Below are 22,767 nucleotides of genomic sequence, written 5' to 3'. Positions count from 1 at the left end.
CACACACACAGGCAGTGACACACACACACAGGCAGTGACACAACACACACACAGGCAGTGACACACACACACACAGGCAGTGACACACACACACACAGGCAGTGACACACACACACAGGCAGTGACACACACACACGCAGTGATAGACACACACAGGCAGTGACACACACACACACAGGCAGTGATAGACACACACACAGGCAGTGACACACACACACAGGCAGTGACACACACACACAGGCAGTGATAGACACACACACAGGCAGTGACACACACACAGGCAGTGACACACACAGGCAGTGATAGACACACACACACAGGCAGTGACACACACACACACAGGCAGTGACACACACACACACAGGCAGTGACACACACACACAGGCAGTGACACACACACACACAGGCAGTGACACACACACACAGGCAGTGACACACACACACACACAGGCAGTGACACACACACACAGGCAGTGACACACACACACACACAGGCAGTGACACACACACACAGGCAGTGACACACACACACACAGGCAGTGACACACACACACAACAGGACACACAGTGACACACACACAGGCAGTGACACACACACACAGGCTGTGACACACACACACAGGCTGTGACACACACACAGGCAGTGACACACACACACAGGCAGTGACACACACACACAGGCAGTGACACACACACACACAGGCAGTGACACACACACACACAGGCAGCGACACACACACACACAGGCAGTGACACACACACACACAGGCAGTGACACACACACAGGCAGTGACACACACACACACAGGCAGTGACACACACACAGGGAGTGACACACACACACAGGCAGTGACACACACAGGCAGTGACACACACACACAGGTTGTGACACACACAGGCTGTGACACACACAGGCTGTGACACACACACACACAGGCTGTGACACACACACACACAGACAGTGACACACACACACAGGCAGTGACACACACACACAGGCAGTGACACACACACACACAGACAGTGACACACACACACAGGCAGTGACACACACACACACAGGCAGTGACACACACACACAGGCAGTGACACACACACACAGGCAGTAACACACACACACGCAGGCAGTGACACACACACAGGCAGTGACACACACACACACAGGCAGTGACACACACACACACAGGCAGTGACACACACACACACACAGGCAGTGACACACACACACACAGGCAGTGACACACACACACACAGACAGTGACACACACACACACAGGCAGTGACACACACACACAGGCAGTGACACACACACACACAGGCAGTGACACACACACAGGCAGTGACACACACACAGGCAGTGACACACACACACACACAGGCAGTGACACACACACACAGGCAGTGACACACACACACACACAGGCAGTGATAGGCACACACACACAGGCAGTGACACACACACAGGCAGTGACACACACACACAGGCAGTGACACACACACACAGGCAGTGACACACACACACACAGGCAGTGATAGACACACACACAGGCAGTGATACACACACACACAGGCAGTGACACACACACACACACAGGCAGTGACACACACACACACAGGCAGTGACACACACACACACAGGCAGTGACACACACACACAGGCAGTGACACACACACACAGGCAGTGACACACACACACAGGCAGTGATAGACACACACAGGCAGTGACACACACACACACAGGCAGTGACACACACACAGGCAGTGACACACACACACAGGCAGTGACACACACACAGGCAGTGACACACACACACAGGCAGTGACACACACACACGCAGGCAGTGACACACACACAGGCAGTGACACACACACACGCAGTGATAGACACACACAGGCAGTGACACACACACACAGGCAGTGATAGACACACACACAGGCAGTGACACACACACAGGCAGTGACACACACACACAGGCAGTGATAGACACACACAGGCAGTGACACACACAGGCAGTGACACACACAGGCAGTGATAGACACACACACAGGCAGTAACACCACACACAGGCAGTGACACACACACACACAGGCAGTGACACCACACACACACAGGCAGTGACACACACACACACAGGCAGTGACACACACACACACACAGGCTGTGACACACACACAAACACACACACAGGCTGTGACACACACACACAGGCTGTGACACACACACACAGGCAGTGACACACACACACAGGCAGTGACACACACACACACAGGCAGTGACACACACACACACAGGCAGTGACACACACACACAGGCAGTGACACACACACACACAGGCAGTGACACACACACACAGGCAGTGACACACACACACACAGGCAGTGACACACACACACAGACAGTGACACACACACAGGCAGTGACACACACACACAGGCAGTGACACCACACACACACACAGGCACATGTTGTGACACACACACACAGGCAGTGACACACACACAGGCAGTGACACACACAGGCAGTGACACACACACACGCAGTGATAGACACACACAGGCAGTGACACACACACACAGGCAGTGACACACACACACACAGAAAGTGACACACACACACAGGCAGTGACACACACACAGGCAGTGACACACACAGGCAGTGACACACACACACATGCAGTGACACACACAGGCAGTGACACACACAGGCAGTGACACACACACGCACAGGCAGTGACACACACACACAGGCAGTGACACACACACAGGCAGTGACACACACACACAGGCAGTGATAGACACACACACACAGGCAGTGACACACACACAGGCAGTGACACACACAGGCAGTGACACACACACACAGGCAGTGACACACACAGGCAGTGACACACACACACACAGGCAGTGACACACACAGGCAGTGACACACACACAGGAAGTGACACACACACACAGGCAGTGACACACACACACAGGCAGTGACACACACACACAGGCAGTGACACACACACGCACAGGCAGTGACACACACACACACAGGCAGTGACACACACAGGCAGTGACACACACACACACAGGCAGTGACACACACACACAGGCAGTGACACACACACAGGCAGTGACACACACACACGCACAGGCAGTGACAAACACACAGGCAGTGACACACACACACAGGCAGTGACACACACACGCACAGGCAGTGACACACACACACAGGCAGTGACACACACACACACAGGCAGTGACACACACACAGGCAGTGACACACACAGGCAGTGACACACACACACAGGCAGTGACACACACACACAGGCAGTGACACACACACAGGCAGTGACACACACACACGCACAGGCAGTGACACACACACACAGGCAGTGACACACACACACAGGCAGTGACACACACACAGGCAGTGACACACACACACAGGCAGTGACACACACACACAGGCAGTGACACACACACACACAGGCAGTGACACACACACAGGCAGTGATACACACACACACACAGGCAGTGACACACACACAGGCAGTGACACACACACAGGCAGTGACACACACACACAGGCAGTGACACACACACAGGCAGTGACACACACACACAGGCAGTGACACACACACAGGCAGTGACACACACACACAGGCAGTAATAGATACACACACACAGGCAGTGATAGACACACACACACAGGCAGTGACACACACACACACAGGCAGTAATAGATACACACACACAGGCAGTGATAGACACACACACACACACAGGCAGTGACACACACCCACCCACACGCGCACGCACGCACGAGGCTGCTCGCGGCTCGCGCGGATCCCTCCAACGCATTCGTCGCTTCTGGAGGCGAGGGGCGCGCGCGTGCGGAGACACGGAGACACCGAGACACGAAGACACGGAGACACGGAGACAGGAACACACGGAAACACAGAGACACGGACACACGGGGACACCGAGACACGGAGACACGGAGACAGAGACACACGGAGACACCGAGACACGGAGACACGGAGACACCGAGACAGGGACACACGGAGACACCGAGACACGGACACACGGAGACACGGAGACAGGGACACACGGAGACACCGAGACACCGAGACACGGAGACAGGGACACACGGGGACACCGAGATGTAGGGGATACAGACATGGACGCAGAGACAGCGACACAGAGATAGACACAAACACCGATACGCGTACCCACACCGAGAAACAGAGCGCGAGAGCGAACCACTGAGAGAGACACGGAGACCTCGAGAAAGCGAGAGACGCGGACGCGGTGAGAGCAACTCGGTGAACTGCCGTGTGGCGATGTCACTGAAGGAACGAGACGGCGGTGGCGGTGCCTAGGAGCGGTGTGGCCGCCCCCTTGGGCTCGGAGGTGTTGCGCTCCTCATCCTCGTGGCCTCGTGCGGTGTGGCCGGGGAGATACGTGGGGTGGGGGGTGACGGAATGATGCGGCCGCTGAAAAGCGGTGGGGCCGTACAAGCGGTCGACTGCTGGTGCGGTTGACGCGTGGTGGTGGTGGTGGTGGGGGGGGGGGGGCTGGTGGTGGTGGGGGGGGTGGTTGGGGCTGCCCGCTCTATTGAGGCACGTGGTGCAATCCACGACCCCGTGCGTCGACCCGCGCTGCACACACGAGGAGAGGCGAGAGAGGAGGCGCTGTTGCTGCTGCTGCTGCGGGGGTGCCCGTAGGGATCCCTTGACCCCTCGACTGGGGTCCCAGACTACAAGGGGTTCGGGACCCCCCCCCCCTCCCTGGAGGTGATCCTGGGGGGCGGAGGCGAGGGAGGCGGGGGAGGGGAGGGGGCACGGAGGCGCGGAGAGCAGAGGTGAGGAACCCACCCGCGGCGCGACCACTCGCGACTCTCACCACGCGGGCATTCAACCACGATCCCATCATCACCATCACCACCATCATCACCATCATCACCACCATCATCATCACCACAATCACCATCATCATCACCATCATCATCACCATCATCACCACCATCATCACCATCATCATTACCATCATCACCATCACCATCATCACCATCAGCACCATCATCACCACCACCATCATCACCATCACCACCATCACCATCATCACCATCATCATCACCATCACCACCATCACCACCATCACCATCATCACCATCATCACCACCATTATCATCATCACCATCATCACCATCATCACCACCATCACCACCATCATCACCATCATCACCATCACCATCATCACCACTATCACCACCATCACCACCATCATCACCATCAGCACCATCATCAGCACCATCATCATCACCACCATCATCACCATCACCACCATCACCACCATCATCACCATCACCATCATCACCATCATCACCACCATCACCACCATCACCATCATCACCATCACCATCATCACCACCATCACCACCATCACCACCATCATCATCATCACCATCATCACCATCACCACCATCACTACCATCATCATCACCACCACCATCACCACCACCACCATCATCACCATCATCACCACCATCACCACCATCACCATCATCACCATCACCATCATCACCACCATCACCACCATCACCACCATCATCATCATCACCATCATCACCATCACCACCATCACTACCATCATCATCACCACCACCATCACCACCACCACCATCATCACCATCATCACCATCATCACCATCACCACCATCACCACCATCATCACCATCAGCAGTCATGGTCTATCCACCGCTGGGTGAATCGCTCTCCGCGCCATCGCCGTCTGTCTGGGTTGCCCGCGACCTCGCCGTGCCGCTCGCTTCGTCGCTGAGTCGCAGTCCTTCCTTTGGGGGGGGGGGTCTCCCCCCGCCCCCCCGCCCCTCCGACCCCCCCCCCCCCCCCCACGGCGTGGAGTTGTCACGGCGGTGCGTCCGATCGTCTCCGAACAGCGGACGAGGTGGGGTGGTGTCCGTGCGTTCTTGAATCCTTCACCCCCCCCCCACCACCGCCTCCTCTGCGTTCTCGGTGTCATTCCCAGCACGCGGCTCCCTCCCTCCAGACGCATGCTTGCTTACTTTTCGAGCTTTTGTTTCCGCTTTTCCAGCGTTCAAACTATTTAAATACCCATAAACTCAGATTTGTGTTTTCGTTTTGCCAGTGGGTAAAGACGCCACGGGGCTGTGGAGATATTTTTGTTCGTTTTCATTGTCAGCCAGAAGCGACCAGGCCATCGACCAATGATCGCTCAAGGAGAGTGGCTCATCGTCAATCATCATCATGTGGACATTCATAAGCAGTAGCCAAATAACTCTGAAATGTGGAGGGACTCAGGGGGAGGGTGGGGGAGAGACAGGAAACCAGGAATACCGCCAGCATCGCCTGATGAAGCCGGTGGCAGTAATCACCGGCGAAACGTCACAGTATTCGAGTTGTACATGCTGTGGGGTTTTTTTTTGCTGAAGTAGTAACTAACTCTTCTTGGTTCTTTCGGTAAAGCCACAACGCAAGCAGCCGTCCTCAGGTGAAGACCAAGTCTGTCTCCCCGACAGACCTGGTCTTCACCTGAGGACGGCTGCTTGCGTTGTGGCCGAAACGTCGTGAGAATAATTTCATTATGTTTTATTTTTATCATTTTATTATTTCCCTTCTACGTAACTTTACCGAAAGAACCAAGAAGATAAATCCCTGCAGTCACGAAAGCTTTAAATCGAAATAGTAACTAACCGTGCACGGTTTAACACGTAGGCTTTCGCGACTCAAATCATCCATAATGCAGGTTTTTTTCTTTTGGGGGGGGGGGTTAGATCGCGTGAATATGTGTCGTTAATCCTGCCACCACCCGGCACAGTCAACTGGTAAGGTTTGTCGCTTCAACACAACGTGCCAACTCGTTACGTGTACAGCGCACCGATTGTGTGTCGGAGAGCAAATCCACGACACTTCATTGTGCACGTTTTGTTTACGTGACACACCTTGCGGGTTGACTGTGTGACAGAGCGGTGGTGATGGGTTCACGACACATTTATACTCACGCGATACAACCCCTCAAAAAAAACCCAACTTTATCATTCCAAATATACAGCAGCAGGCGTCAGGGTCGCGATCACACCCACGACCTCCTGTGTGCCCAGGCGAGGCAGTTAAAATCTCCTTGCCACCGTTGCGCATGCATGCATTGCCTTTGAAACAACAACAACAACATCATGCAAACTACAAATATATCGCAGGCGTCAGGGTCGGGATCTAACGTGCATACCAGGCGAGGTAGTTAACATCTCCTAAACAACAGCGGGAGGACAGACCTTGGTGTGGAGTCAACAGATTGCACCCTTCGTCACAATGCCTCAGCCGGCTGTCTGTCTGCCATCAGCAGAGCACGGCAGCCGGGGGACACGCGGACGAATCGGCACCTGCGCTCCACTTTCGCCACTTTCATCAATGTTTGATGACCGGTCCGACTTCAATAATTGTTCTCGGAATACACGCAGCAACAGCAACAATAGCAGCAGCCACAGCTGCAGCAATAGCAGCAGCAACAGCAGCAGCAGTAACAGCAGCAACAGCAGCAGCAGTAACATCAACAATAGCAGCAAAACGCGCGCGTATTTCCAGGTTTGCTCATCCAAATAGAGATGCAGCCGCTGCTCCTCATCATCATCATCACGGTGGCTATGAGATGTTAACTACCTCGCCTGGTATACAGAAAGTCGTGGCTTCGATCCCAGCCCTGAAGCCTGCTGCTGCTGTATATTTAGAGGTTGCGTGTCTCTCTCTCATCATCATCATCATCACGGTGGCTATGAGATGTTAACTACCTCGCCTGGTATACAGGAAGTCGTGGCTTCGATCCCAGCCCTGAAGCCTGCTGCTGCTGTATATTTAGAGGTTGCGTGTCTCTCTCTCATCATCATCATCATCACGGTGGCTATGAGATGTTAACTACCTCGCCTGGTATACAGAAAGTCATGGCTTCGATCCCAGCCCTGAAGCCTGCTGCTGCTGTATATTTAGAGGTTGCGTGTCTCTCTCTCATCATCATCATCATCATCACGGTGGCTATGAGATGTTAACTACCTCGCCTGGTATACAGAAAGTCGTGGCTTCGATCCCAGCCCTGAAGCCTGCTGCTGCTGTATATTTAGAGTTTGCGTGTCTCTCTCTCATCATCATCATCATCACGGTGGCTATGAGATGTTAACTACCTCGCCTGGTATGCAGGAAGTCGTGGCTTCGATCCCAGCCCTGAAGCCTGCTGCTGCTGTATATTTGGAGGTTGCGTGTCTTTCTCTGGTGCGGATTATTCCCTGGGTCCGCCGGTTTTTTTCCCTCTACATTAATAAACACGCGTTTGGAAAATTTGACTGCGGGACATTTCTATGTGATAAGCCACTTCGTTGAGCTATTATTTGTGGCCAGGTTGCATCTGAAAAAGAGCTGTATAGTTCAGTGGGCCTTATCTGGTAAAATGTAAACAGATGAGTTTTGTATCTGGAAAGGCATTGTTGTCGTTTTATATGACTGGGGCTCTTGTTTGCTGATGCAGCCGCAGGATAAACACGGATCTCATATATATAGACGCCACAACAGCCACGGATGTGAAGTTAAGTGATGTTCGACAAGGGCTGGAGATCTGAGTGATTGATGTCAACTCCAGTGATGTTCTATAAAGGCTTGAAAACCGAGTGACTGATGTCAACTCTAGCGATGTTCTAGAAGGGCTAGAGATCTGAGTGACTGATGTCAACTCTAGCGATGTTCTAGAAGGGCTAGAGATCTGAGTGACTGATTTAAATTCTAGTGATGTTCCAGAAGGGCTAGAGATCTGAGTGACTGATGTCAACTCTAGCGATGTTCTAGAAGGGCTAGAGATCTGAGTGACTGATTTAAATTCTAGTGATGTTCCAGAAGGGCTAGAGATCTGAGTGACTGATGTCAACTCTAGCGATGTCTTAGAAGGGCTGGAAATCTGAATGACTGATGTACACTCTAGTGATTTGCTATAAAGGCTTGTGAACCGAGTGACTGATGTCAACTCTAGTGATGCTCTAGAAGGGTTGGAGATCTGAGTGACTGATTCAAACTCTAGTGATATTCTAGAAGGGATGGAGATCTAAGTGACTGATGTCAACCCTAGTGATGTTACATAAGGGTCGAGGGTCGGAGATTTGCACAACTGACATCAAGTCTAGTGATGTTCTAGAAGGGCTAGAGATCTAAGTGACTGATTTAAACTCTAGTGATGTTACTCTTTGGTTCTTTCGGTAAAGTCACGTATAAAGAAATAAAATAATAATAGAATACGACGTTTCGATTGCAACACAAGCAACCATCATCAGGTTCAAATGAATGAGAAAACAAACATAGTCAACTTTGAAATATAATGCAATACAACACAGAGAGTCGGTCAACACAGTAGTCAACACCCCATCTGGTTGATTACGTTCTTCCAAAGATTGCTAAATTTGAGAGAGAGGCAAAACACAGACACGGAGACACACAGACAGACACACAAGCAGAGAGAGACTCACACAGAGACACACAGAGAGAGACACACACATAGACACACAGAAAGACAACGTCTCTGTGTCGAGGCCTTAAATAGAGAGAGAGGGGGGGGGGGGATCAGAGGGGGAGTTGTGTGGAATTCCTGCCCATAGCGGCCGGAGGAGAGAATGGACTTATCAACAAGCACGGAACAAGCAAATTTAGTAAAATTTGAAAGTGTCATGAAATGCAACACAGAGAGTCGGTTAGCACACCGTTGACGCATAGCCTGGTTGATTACGTACTTCCAAAGATTGCTACATTAGAAGTTAAGTGTGAAACTAACAAGCACGGCAAACCCTCCCGTAGAGGAGTGATGTTCTATGAAGGCTAGAGAACCGAGTGACTGATGTCAACTCTAGTGATGTTGATAATAGGCTTTTTACCCTTTTATCTGGCAACAAAACTGACACCTTTTTTACAAGGAGTCATGTTTGCATAGACCACAATACCTGCAGTCATAATGCAAAAAAAAACACAACTCTGATAATGTATGCACTGTCCTTGAAGTTGATTGGTCCACACCCGAGACAGCTTTCCTTAGAGCCTAGTCTCACATGGTGTTGGACCAGATGACGCCAAAAGGCGCACAACTCAAAGACAATGCACCATCAGAGTATGAGAGCTCGGGGTAAGCATTTACACTATTGGTACCTCATTTGCCAGTAAAAAATATAATATTTGTTTTTTTACCCTTTTATCTGGCAACAAAACTGGCACCTTTCTAGTGATGTTCTAGAAGGGGTGGGGATTTGAGTGACTGATGTCATCTCGAGTGATGTTTATTCTATGGGTCTTTCGGTAAAGCCACGTAGATCGAAACCGAATAATAAAAATATCACGACGTTTCGATCGCAACACAAGCAATCGTCTTCAGGTGAAAAAAAGTACACCTTGGCTATATCTTCATGTTCTAGAAGGGCTGGAGCATGTGTCTTGTCGGTGTGGCTTTCTAATCGCGACAGCTCTGGAGGTTTGATCGCTTTCACTCCGAGGGCAGGGTGAGGGTCCAACTCTAAGTATCACGCAAAACACTTTCAAATGATACAATCTCGGTCATCATCATCATCGCCGTCGTAATCAGCCCAGTAGCATTTTTCACGAGCCTCCTCCACAGAGGCTGATCTTGACACCACTGGCACCGGCAATCGGCGAGTGCAATCAGCTCCACATCTTTCTTTACCACATCAGCTCCATCTCTTCTCTAGCCCGTGTCGCGCCCGTTTAACCTGCTCTATCGGGCCAAGCAGAAGCTGCTTAGGCATGCGGTGGCTGGGCATGCAGGCTACATGACCCAGCCAAAGCAGCCTTACCTGCCGGAAGAGGTCACTGATGGGACCGTGTCTGGATCTTTCTCGGATCTGTGAGCTCACACAATATAGTCTTGTTAAACCCAGAATTGATCGTAGGCAGGCCAGCCCGAATGTTTCACACCGGCGGCGATGTTCTGTCAGAAGCATCAAAATTTCGCAAGCAGCAAAATTTCGCAAGCGTGGAGAAGGGGGGGGGAGCATGACCGTGGCCGAGAAGAACCGAAGCTTCGTATGGAGCAATAAGCCAGGTAGCTTCCGTACAGCGTGGAACAGCTGATTAAACGTGTTTTGGAGTGAGCTGGTCATTAGCACACTGCCCATATATGGGAACTCCTGCCCTGTAAACGAAACTATCTGCTAAAACAACGCAATGTTTAATTTTACCTATATAGCTCTTTTTCAGAAGCGACTCGGAAACAAATTATAGCTCAACGAAGTGGCTTATCATGTGGAAATTTGTAGCAGCAAAATACTCAAAACGCGTAATGTTGATTTCAAATGTGGGAGGAAAAACCGGAGACAAATCCACGCGACCACGGGGAGAATTTTCAAACTCCAAATATACAGCAGCAGGCGTCAGGGTCGCAATCGATCCCACGACCTCCTGTATACCAGGCGAGGTAGTTAACATCTTTCCACCCCTTTACTCACGAAGAGCGGAGGGTCTCGATGGCGTTCCCGTGCCCCGGGGCAGATGCGTGGCGTTAGTGGGGGTCGGTGGAAAGCTCGGGGGGGGGGGGGGGGCGTTCAGCAGGGGCGTCACATCGACTCAGTGTGAGCAAAAATGGCATCAGCGTCATCCGCGGTGTACGGCGCGAAAGAAGTTCAACACACGTACACACACACACGCACGCAGAGCGCGCTGATAATGCGACTCTCACAGCGCAGGGGACGGAGCACAATGGGAGGGAGGGAAAAGGGATGGAGCAATTCAAGGATCATCAGCATCCATCACATGGTCGACGCCAGTCGGAATCCATTGCTTGGCAGCATCTGAATCATCGATCAGCCCTCCCGTTGTATCTGCACCGAGATGGATATTCCACCAGCCATGGGAAGTTTTTCGAACTAAGGGGTCAAAGAATATGTTGAATAGTGGAGGGGGCCAAGAGGACACCCCTGTCGCACCACAAGATGAACAGGGAATGGCTTTGACTCCCCGGGATACTTAACTTTACCCGCCCGTTAATGATTGTGAGCTGGGGAATCAGGGACACCCCAAAATGCACGAAGAACAGCAAGGAGCCCAGAGACGAGGCCAATAAAGCAGAGTTTGTTGGTCCGGTTTAATTTCTCCACAACCTCGGCTGTAGCAGATGGACAGAGAATAGGGGCATCCGTGCAGGACCACCCCGGCCTGAAAACCACTTTGGGGCTCTGCAAGCCTCTTCTCAGGGGGACGATCTTCAATAATCCTTGCCAGGACCTTTCCCAGCCTCACACGCAAATTATTAGTGTGTGTGTGTGCATGTAAATGCAAAGACCCCGCGTCTAGCCTTAACAGACTGTTGGGGCAAGTGCTTTTAGCGAGCGCCTATGAAGGCCGGAACGGTACACGAGGGGGTGGGTGGCCAGCACCACGCCCGGCCGCCTTTGTCTCCCCGATTCAGTTGATCGTCACTGGTGTTGGCCGTGATCGGGAATAGAAATCGTGTCGCTTGGTTGAGTAGCACAGTGTGCCAACCGTTGCACCACCGCTCGTAAAGACGCACGCACACACACACGCACGCACACTCACAAACTTACTCATGGACGCACACGTCACCCATCACCAACTCAGACACCCAAACCCACGCGTGCGGATTCAATACGCCCACTCGCACACATGTAATTACACACACACGACAACAGGCAGACACGCACACTCACCCCCTACACACACAGACAGACACGCACACTCACCCCCTATACACACACGCACACAGGCAGACACGCACACTCACCCCCTATACACACACGCACACACACAGGCAGACACGCACACTCACCCCCTACACACACACGCACACTCCCACACATGTAATTACACACACAAACGACAACAGGCAGTCACGCACACTCACCCCTACACACACACAGGCAGACACGCACACTCACCCCCTATACACACACGCACACAGGCAGACACGCACACTCACCCCCTATACACACACGCACACTCCCACACATGTAATTACACACACACACGACAACAGGCAGACACTGAGACACGCACACTCGCACACATGCAATAACACACACACTCGCACACATGCAATAACACACACACTCGCACACATGCAACAACACGCACACGTAATCGTGCACGGACACGCTTATACACAGGCAATCGTACCCGCGCATGCAGGATTACAGTCTTGGCAGACTGTTGCAGCAAGTGCGATTAGCAAGCAGTACCCATAAAGGTTGGAACGGCACACCGGGGGGAAGTGGGTGGCCAACACCACGCCCGGCCGTCTTTGTCTCCCCACACACACCGCACCAGATACTCATTGAGGCTGAGTTGACCTAGGGGAGGCCCAGACACCGGTTCAATTAATCGTCACTGGCGTTGCGCCTGAGCGCGAATCGAACTCGGTTCGCCAGGTTCGTCGCGCAGCGCGCAAACCGCTACACCACCGCTCCCCACACACACAAAAAGATCCCCCGTGTAGCCTTAACAGACTGTAGGGTCAAGTGCTGTTAGCGAGCACCTATGAAGGCCAGAACGGTACACGAGGGGGTGGGTGGCCAACACCACGCCCGGCCGCCTTTGTCTCCTCAGTGGCGATGTTTACCGCACCGGTACTCATTTGAGGCTGAGTCGACCTAGGGGAGGCCCAGGACCGGTTCAGATAATCGTCACTGGTGTTGGCCGTGAGCGGGAATCGAACCTGGGTCGCCGGGTTCATAGCGCAGCGTGCTAACCGCTACACAACCGCTCCCCACGCGCACACACAGGCACACACACACATACACAGGCACACACACACAGGCACACACCCACACAAAGGCACGCGCACACACAGGCACACACAGACATACACACACAGACATACACACACAGACATGCACAGGCACACACACACAGGCACACACAGACATACACACACACACACACAGGCACACACACACAGGCACGCGCACAGGCACACACACACACAGGCACACACACAGGCACACACACAGGCACACACACAGGCACACATACACAGGCACACACAGGCACATATACAGGCACGCGCACACCGACTCCACACGCGCGCACAAGCACACACACAGGCACACACACAGGCATGCACAGACATACACAGGCACACACACAGGCACACACACACAGACACACACACAGGCACACACACACACAGGCACACACACAGGCACACACACACACACAGACACACACACACAGGCACGCGCACAGGCGGGCGTGCGCACACTCCCACGCGCGCACCACACGTGAGTCGCATGCTTCTCCTGTGCCAGCTGATGCGCGTGCCTGCTGCATGTCTAATGCGTCTGCAGCTCCATCCACTCACTCCGGGGGGGCTGGCTAGGGGGGGGGGCACGGGGGAGGGTGGGGGAGCCCAGTTCAGTCCCGTGTGGAACGTGTTTATGTTGGTGCCACGCTATTGTACACGTGTGTGTACACGTACATACACGTATATATGTACGTACACGTACGTGTACGTACATATATATGTGTGTACATGTACGTACATGTGTGGATACGTGTTTACGCTATTGTACACGTGTGTGTGTGTGTGTACACGTATGTGTACACACACACACATACGTGTACACGTACACACATGTACGTACATGTGTGTACACATACGTGTACGTACATGTACGTACGTGTGTACATGTGTGTACACGTGTGTACGTACATGTACACGTGTGTATGTGTACATGTGTGTACATATCTGTACATGTGTGGATACGTGTTTACGCTATTGTACACGTGTGCACATGTGTGTATGCTATTGTACACGTGGGTACACGTGTGTGTGTGCGCGCGCCCAAGGGTTCTTCAAATCGTGTATTGGATATTTACCGGTAACCGGAATAACTAAGCCGGTAAACCGGTTACCAACACGCGCCTATAGAAAGGGGGGAGGGGTGGTGGGGGAACCACCTCGCAAACAAAACAAACGCGGAGCCTGGAGCTCCTCATCCGCTGGTAACCAAGCGAGCAGCAGCAGAAGCAGCAGAAGCAGCAGCAGAAGAAGCAGCAGAAGCAGCAACAGAAGAAGCATCAGCAGAAGCAGCAGAAGCAGCAGCAGAAGAAGCAGCAGCAGAATCAGCAGAAGAAGCATCAGCAGAAGCAGCAGAAGCAGCAGCAGCAGAAGCAGAAGCAGCAGCAGAAGCAGCAGCAGAAGCAGCAGAAGCAGCAGCAGAAGCAGCAGCAGCAGAAGCGGCAGCAGCAGAAGCATCAGCAGAAGCAGAAGCATCAGCAGAAGCATCAGCAGAAGCAGCAGCAGAAGCATCAGCAGAAGCAGCAGAAGCAGAAGCAGCAGCAGAAGCAGCAGAAGCAGCAGCAGAAGCAGCAGAAGCAGCAGCAGAAGCAGAAGCAGCAGCAGCAGAAGCATCAGCAGAAGCATCAGCAGAAGCAGCAGAAGCAGCAGCAGAAGCAGCAGAAGCAGCAGCAGCAGAAGCAGAAGCAGCAGCAGAAGCAGCAGCAGCAGAAGCAGCAGAAGCAGCAGCAGAAGCAGCAGCAGCAGAAGCGGCAGCAGCAGAAGCATCAGCAGAAGCAGCAGCAGAAGCATCAGCAGAAGCAGCAGCAGCAGAAGCGGCAGCAGCAGAAGCATCAGCAGAAGCAGCAGCAGAAGCAGCAGAAGCAGCAGAAGCAGAAGCAGCAGCAGAAGCAGCAGCAGCAGAAGCAGCAGAAGCAGCAGCAGAAGCAGCAGCAGCAGAAGCGGCAGCAGCAGAAGCATCAGCAGAAGCAGCAGCAGCAGAAGCGGCAGCAGCAGAAGCATCGGCAGAAGCAGCAGCAGAAGCAGCAGAAGCAGCAGCAGCATCAGCAGAAGCAGCAGCAGAAGCAGCAGCAGAAGCAGCAGAAGCAGCAGCAGAAGCAGCAGCAGCAGAAGCAGCAGCAGAAGCAGCAGCAGAAGCAGCAGCAGAAGCAGCAGCAGAAGCAGCAGAAGCATCAGCAGAAGCATCAGCAGAAGCAGCAGCAGAAGCATCAGCAGAAGCAGCAGCAGCAGCAGCAGAAGCATCAGCAGAAGCATCAGCAGAAGCAGCAGCAGAAGCAGCAGCAGAAGCAGCAGCAGCAGAAGCAGCAGAAGCATCAGCAGAAGCAGCAGAAGCAGCAGCAGAAGCAGCAGAAGCAGCAGCAGCAGCAGAAGCATCAGCAGAAGCAGCAGCAGAAGCAGCAGCAGCAGCAGCAGAAGCAGCAGCAGAAGCATCAGCAGAAGCATCAGCAGAAGCAGAAGCAGCAGCAGAAGCAGAAGCAGCAGCAGAAGCAGCAGCAGCAGAAGCAGCAGCAGAAGCAGCAGCAGAAGCAGCAGAAGCAGCAGAAGCAGCAGCAGCAGCAGCAGAAGCATCAGCAGAAGCAGCAGAAGCAGCAGCAGCAGAAGCAGCAGAAGCAGAAGCAGCAGAAGCAGAAGCATCAGCAGAAGCATCAGCAGAAGCAGCAGCAGAAGCAGCAGAAGCAGAAGCAGCAGCAGAAGCAGCAGAAGCGGCAGCAGAAGCGGCAGCAGAAGCGGCAGCAGAAGCAGCAGCAGAAGCAGCAGCAGAAGCAGCAGAAGCAGCAGCAGAAGCAGCAGCAGAAGCAGAAGCAGCAGCAGAAGCAGCAGCAGAAGCAGCAGCAGAAGCAGCAGCAGAAGCAGCAGCAGAAGCAGCAGCAGAAGCAGCAGCAGAAGCAGCAGCAGAAGCAGGCGACGAGCGACCCACAGGCGCTGGTTCCTATTCGTCTCACGGCGCGGCAGCTGAAACAATGTGGGCCAATGGGGGGTTGGGGTGGGGGGTTGGGGGGGCGGGTAGGGGTGGGGGGTAGGGGTGGGGGGTAGGGGGTGGGGGGTAGGGGGGGCGGGTAGGGGGGGGGTCGCAGTGAGTGAAGTCGCTCCGAAAATTCCACCGGAATCGGTTATGGGTTTGCTCAATTTTTCTGAACCGGTAACCGATTCGTAAATCGGCACACACACACACACGTGTGTGTGTGTGCACCCCCCTTCTATAGGCACGTGTGTGTACACCGATTTCCGAATCGGTTACCGGTTCAGAAAAATGAGCAAACACACACGTGTGTGTACGTGCATGTGTGTGCACGTGTACGTGCATGTGTGTACGTGTGTACATGCGTGTGTGCGCGCCTTAGGGTTACAACCCTTACATAGGCGCTGCTCGCTAAAAGCGCTTGCCCCGACACTCTGCTAAAGGCTGTACGGGGGTACTTTTGTTTCTTTGTGTGTGTGTGCGTATCTCTGTGGGCGTGCATATCTGAGTGCATCATTGTGTGTCTGTGTATGTTAGTTGCGTCTGTGTATGTGGGGCGGGCGGTGGTGTAGTGGTTAGCACGCTGACCCGAGTTCGATTCCCGCTCACGACCAACACCAATTACAATTATTTGAAACGGTCTTGGACCTCCCCTAGGTCGACTCAGCCTCAACTTAGAACCTGGTGTGGTGTGTAAACATCGCCACTAGGGAGACGAAGGCGGTCGGGCGTGGTAATGGCCACCCACTCCCTCGTGTGCCGTGCCGGTTTTCATAGGTGCTTGCTAACAGCACTTATCCCAAACATATGTGAAGTCTACACGGGGGATCTTTGTCATTGTGTCTTTATGTTCGATTTTAACTCACGGCCAAGATCGGTGATTATTATCTTAACCGGTCCTGGGCTTCTCCTAGGTCGACTCAGCCTCACAATGAGTACTTGAAGATATTTGTTATGCAGTGCCCGTCCTTCCGAGATGTTAACTACCTTGCCTGGTATGCAGAAGGTTCGTGGGTTCCATCCCGACCCTGACGCCTGGATGCTCTGTAGTCTCTCTCGCCGTGGTCGCGTGGATTTTCCTCCGGGTTTATTGCTCCACATTTACAATCGACATTGAGTTGTGATTTGCGGCCAGGTCGCTTCTGAAAAAGTGCTACAGAGCTTAGTTGGGCCTTAGCCTGGTAAAATAAAACAACCAAAAAACAGTAGAAATCGTGGTAATTATTGTGAGCAGAGAGTCGGGGACCACGAAACCACGAGGAACAATCCAGAGCCCTGGTTGCTTGATGGTATCATAGACCTTGACCAGAGATGTAGATCCCGTTGAAGTCCTTGGCAAGATGCTTTTTCCTGCCACCTTAGAACCAGCGCTTCTCATCGCAGGGGGACTCACCAGGGCATCGTTCTGAGAATTTCGTCGCGTGGACCACACGGTCGTGATTCGTGCCGGATGAAGCCGGGGCTTGTAGCATATAATGTTATCAAGGGAACCTAAATAAAAAAACCCATAAATATTAAAACACAAATGTTTTACTTGCATAGCAAAGTAATTTTATTTTTGCATTTGCTATATACCAGATAATACGACAAATCGCTAGCCTTAAACACCCAGTCGTTCATAAAAGTTGAAGGCGGTATAGTACTATAGTAATAGAGCAAGTGCAGAATCACTGAACCGGAATTGATAGCTTTGAAGCATTTAGCGCGGGGCCCTTGAAAGTGCGGGGCCCGTAGCCTATGTAGCTACTTTTGCGACGAGGATAATCCGGCATTGGTCGTGATGATGTCAGTTACAAACACACACATATTAGTTTTGTTTTTCTACACGTAGCCGGCTGTGTCAGGCTATGCGTGTGCACGTGGGAAATGCTGCAAGAAAACCGCGGCAGGTGCTTGCTCAAGGTCGAGTCGACCTAGGGGAGGCACAGGACAGGTTATGATGTCACTCGCTAAGTCCGTGACTGGGATTCAATCTTAAGTCTTCGGGATTCTTGGGTCTTCGGGTTCGTGCGAGAACCATCGAACTTCCATTCCCCGACACACACACACCCAAAGACAAAGACCTCCCGCATGTAGCCCAGAGGTCGCAATCGGGTACCCGATACCCGTACCCTACCCGATACCCGGCTACCCGTACCTGGCCGGATACGGGTACCCGTTTGCGACCCAGGTGCGGCCGGGTACGGTTACGGGTAGGCCGTGAGTCACTGGTGAGTAACCGTTTGTCACTCATTTCCCAACGTCTTGTCTCGTCTCACAATTCAAGTTCCTAGAATCAACCCACCCACGCCTGCAACATGGCTTCATCCCAGAGGTCGCAATCGGGTACGACCGGGTACGGATACCCGTTTGCGACCCTGGTGCGGCCGGGTCCGGGTAAGGAATCAAAACCCGTTTGCGACCTCTGCCTCACAGAGAGGCGCGTCTTAGCGGCGGCGACGACACCACGAGGGGATTGGTGCCAGAGAAGACGCGGCCGCTTCTCGAGCGCGTTTGCGCAAGGCACCGGGGGGGGGGGGGGGACCAGGAACCAACGTGTGTCGACTTTTACGGGGCCCGACGAGGCAGTCTCCGTCCCCCCCCCCCCCCTGCCAGCCCCCCCCGAACACCACCGCGATCACCACTCGAGCCACGTGTTGCCTTGCGTCCGTCGCGGGAGAGGCTCCACGCGCAGCACCCCCAGGCTGCGGCGAGGCCTCTCGTCCCTTCTCCGACGCGGAACGCTCAAGAGCGTCGCTCTTCTTCAGTGCCAGGCACTCCGGGAGGCCACCGGTGGGCCCCCCCCCCACCCCTCCTCCCCTGACGGGCCTTTAGTGCTTGATACAGCTGTCGTGGCTGTGACGGTTCCACCTGAAGACGGAAGCTTGTGTTGCCTCCGAAACGTCGTGATTTTTATTTTATTTTACTTTTATTAATTTTAATTTTTTACCTACGTGACTTTACCGAAAAAACCCAAGAATATGAATCCTTGCAGTCACGAAAGCTTCAAATCTAGAATTGAGTGCGGCCCTCTGACGTGACGCCACCCCGACACAACGAGTAACCACTCCGTCGCTCAACATCGTCATTAATGTGCTGCTGTCACAAACACCCCTCTCTGCCCCACCAATAGTTTCAAATAATGTGTGGGTGGCCAACCTCAGTCACACTGATGATGTCTTGTCGGCGAAAGTGCCACCACCACCCCCCACCTCCCGCTCTGAAAATGAGTGAAGCACCAGTGTTGAGCACGTTTGGGGAGTGGGGGTCTGCGGGATTCCCCTCTCAGCTCGCCTCGAGTCGCCGAGGGCTGTCCAGGGGAGGTCTGCGCCGGGCGAACCTGAGCTCAGCCAGGGTCATGAATCACCCTCGTCCAATGTGCCCCCAACCCACCCACGGCTCCGGAGAGGAGGCCTGGAGGTGACCCAACCCAGGTCACGCGAGAAATCGCTTTGCAGTCGGGATTGACATTCATCGCAAACCCCTCCCCTGCCCACGCCAGCGGACGGCTCTTCGGCGAGCCAGGGCTGTGGTGAGCCAAGGCTTGAGTGACAAACTCGGGGAAGCCCCCACCGTTTGAAGGAGATCGCAAACACCGCGATCTGAGCACGCGCCGAGCCGATGGCCATTGCGAGGGTCACCTCCACGGCAGTCACGTGCGGTGAGGTCGATGGCTGGGGAGGCACTGGCTCGTGTCAGAGCCAGAGTCACACACTGAGGGGGGCGTGGCCTCACGGAGGAAGCGTGGTCTCACTGAGGGGGGCGTGTCCCCACTGAGGGGGGCGTGTTAGACACGTCCCCCTCAGTGAGGCAGATGTGATAGCTGCCTCCCCTGGGTGCTTTTTCATTGCAGTTTCATGACGAGACCGGCGAGCCTAAATATCTTTATACACGTACGTGAAATACGTTACCTGGAGTATGGAAGGCGAGGACATGAAATGAAGGGGTCTACAAACATTACATTGGTGACACACTGAGATAGTAACAGGCACGCGCTTATTGACCGCGCTCCATCCAGTTACTGAGGCGTTGCGCAATCAGAGGGGAGGCTGAGCTTGTCGCTGCCTCACCTCTCGTCTATCCCTGTATTTGCAGTGGAGCTCCGCAAATCTGGCGATTTTGACTATAAAAACGATTGGAATCGTACATAAATTACATTTATAACACAGATCAGTGGAAAAATCTTAATATGTATTTTATTTGATTATTATTTTCTGGGTTTTTTCGGTAAAGTCACGTGGAAGGGAAATAATAAAATAATTAAAATAAACCAATAAAATAATTCTCACGACGTTTCGGCCACAACTGCTGCTTGCGTTGTGGCCGAAACGTCGTGAGAATTATTTTATTATGTTTTATTTTTATTATTTTATTATTTCCCTTCTACGTGACTTTACCGAAAGAACTAAGAAGATGAATCCCTGCAGTCACGAAAGCTTAAAATTGATTATTATTTCTTTTGTACTTTTCGTAACAGCTATTTTCACTGGAGTATCACAGGTGAGGCTCTGCTTCCCCTGCCTCCCCTGAGCGCACGTCCCCGCTCCACGATGATGTGCTGTTGTTGAGAAAGTTCCCGGCAGGTCGCGTGATCCGTCACCACGCGGCACCAAGCCAAGGATGCTCTTACGCGGACGAGAGAATTGGCGAGCCGGGCTTTTTTTTTGCAAGATCCGTGGGCCGTACAGAGATGTATCAAATGCATAACACCCTCCCCCCCTCCCAATACGTTCCATTCATTGGCTACCACATTCTAATAAGCTCCCCCCCCCTCCTCCCCCTTAACTTGTATTTAAGAACTTGCATCTTGGAATCCCTGCCTCACTTGATGCAGCAAATCTGGCTGTGACGGTCCCACCTGATGACGGAGACTCCGAAACGTCGTGATTTTTTATTATTTTTTATTAATTTTAACTTTCATTTTTTACCCACGTGACTTTACCGAAAAAACTAAGAGTACATAACACCCTCGTCCTGCACACCCACACAAACGAAGACAAATATTTCACCCCCCCCTCCCCCTGTCGAGCCTTCACGCAATGTTGGGGCAAGTGGTTTTGTGGTGCTAGCTATAGGGTGGTGGTTTGGGCAGTGCCGATGTTTACACATCGCACCAGGTACTCATTTGAGGCTGAGTTTACCTAGGGGAGAGCTCAGGACCGACCGGTCACCATACACACACATACACACTGCTTACGCCCCAAAATATACAACCATAGTAAACACACGTAGCGTACAAAATATACACACACTCCCACACACACAGTACAAACATACCCACTCACACACAATATACACTCACACAATAGACTAAGATCTCCCCGTGTAGCCTTCATAGAATGTTGGGGCAAGTGCTGTTCGCGAGCACCTATGAAGGACGGCACGACACACGAGGGGGTGGGTGGCCAACACCACGCCCGACCGCCTTTGTCTCCCTAGTGACGATGTTTACACACCGCACCAGGCAAAGTACTGATTTGATGCTGAGTCGACCTAGGGGAGGCCCGGGACCGGTTCATATTATCGTCATTGGTGTTGACCGTGAGAGGGAATACACGCACATAATATAAACACAACAAAAACAACCACCATTCGCCACAAAGTGGCGGTGACGTCACCACGACGTTTGTACCAGGGTAGGTGCACTTGAAGGCCACGTGAAGTGTCGAACGCCCGCTGGCAGGAGGTCACAGGGCAGACCCAGGTGCCACAGATCGACTGACTGAGATGAGTGGCCGATGCACCACCTGTGCCCCCCTACTGTGCAAACTTGCTGTGTTTTATACGCCCGACACTCCGCTCGTTGTTGTGAGCGTCGCTCTCCGTTGTTGTTGGAGGGCGACTGCCTCCAACTGCCCAGCAGCGTCTTTCACGAGCCTCCTCCACAGAGGCCGATCTCGACACCGCTGGTACCAATCATCGGCAAGTCCACTCAGCTCCACGTCCTCCTGTACCACATCACTCCATCTCTTCTCTAGCCCGTGCCGTGCCCGTTTAGACCCCTCGATCCGGCCGAA

The 22,767-nt window shown here is 53.0% G+C and overlaps 1 protein-coding gene and 1 pseudogene across 1 annotated transcript in view; both read left to right on the top strand.

Moving 5' to 3' along the window:
- LOC133352362 (uncharacterized) overlaps positions 1–22,767 on the top strand; it is a 60,696-nt gene that overhangs the window by 10,145 nt on the left and 27,784 nt on the right. The window lies entirely within an intron of this gene.
- Positions 15,901–16,680, top strand: LOC133352458 (putative uncharacterized protein DDB_G0271606; annotated as a pseudogene).

This window comes from Lethenteron reissneri, chromosome 40, assembly GCF_015708825.2.
Source record: "Lethenteron reissneri isolate LAM-NWPU_2019-01 chromosome 40, ASM1570882v1, whole genome shotgun sequence".
NCBI classification, from domain to species: Eukaryota; Metazoa; Chordata; class Hyperoartia; order Petromyzontiformes; family Petromyzontidae; genus Lethenteron; species Lethenteron reissneri.
This window is presented reverse-complemented; position numbering and strand designations above follow the sequence as displayed.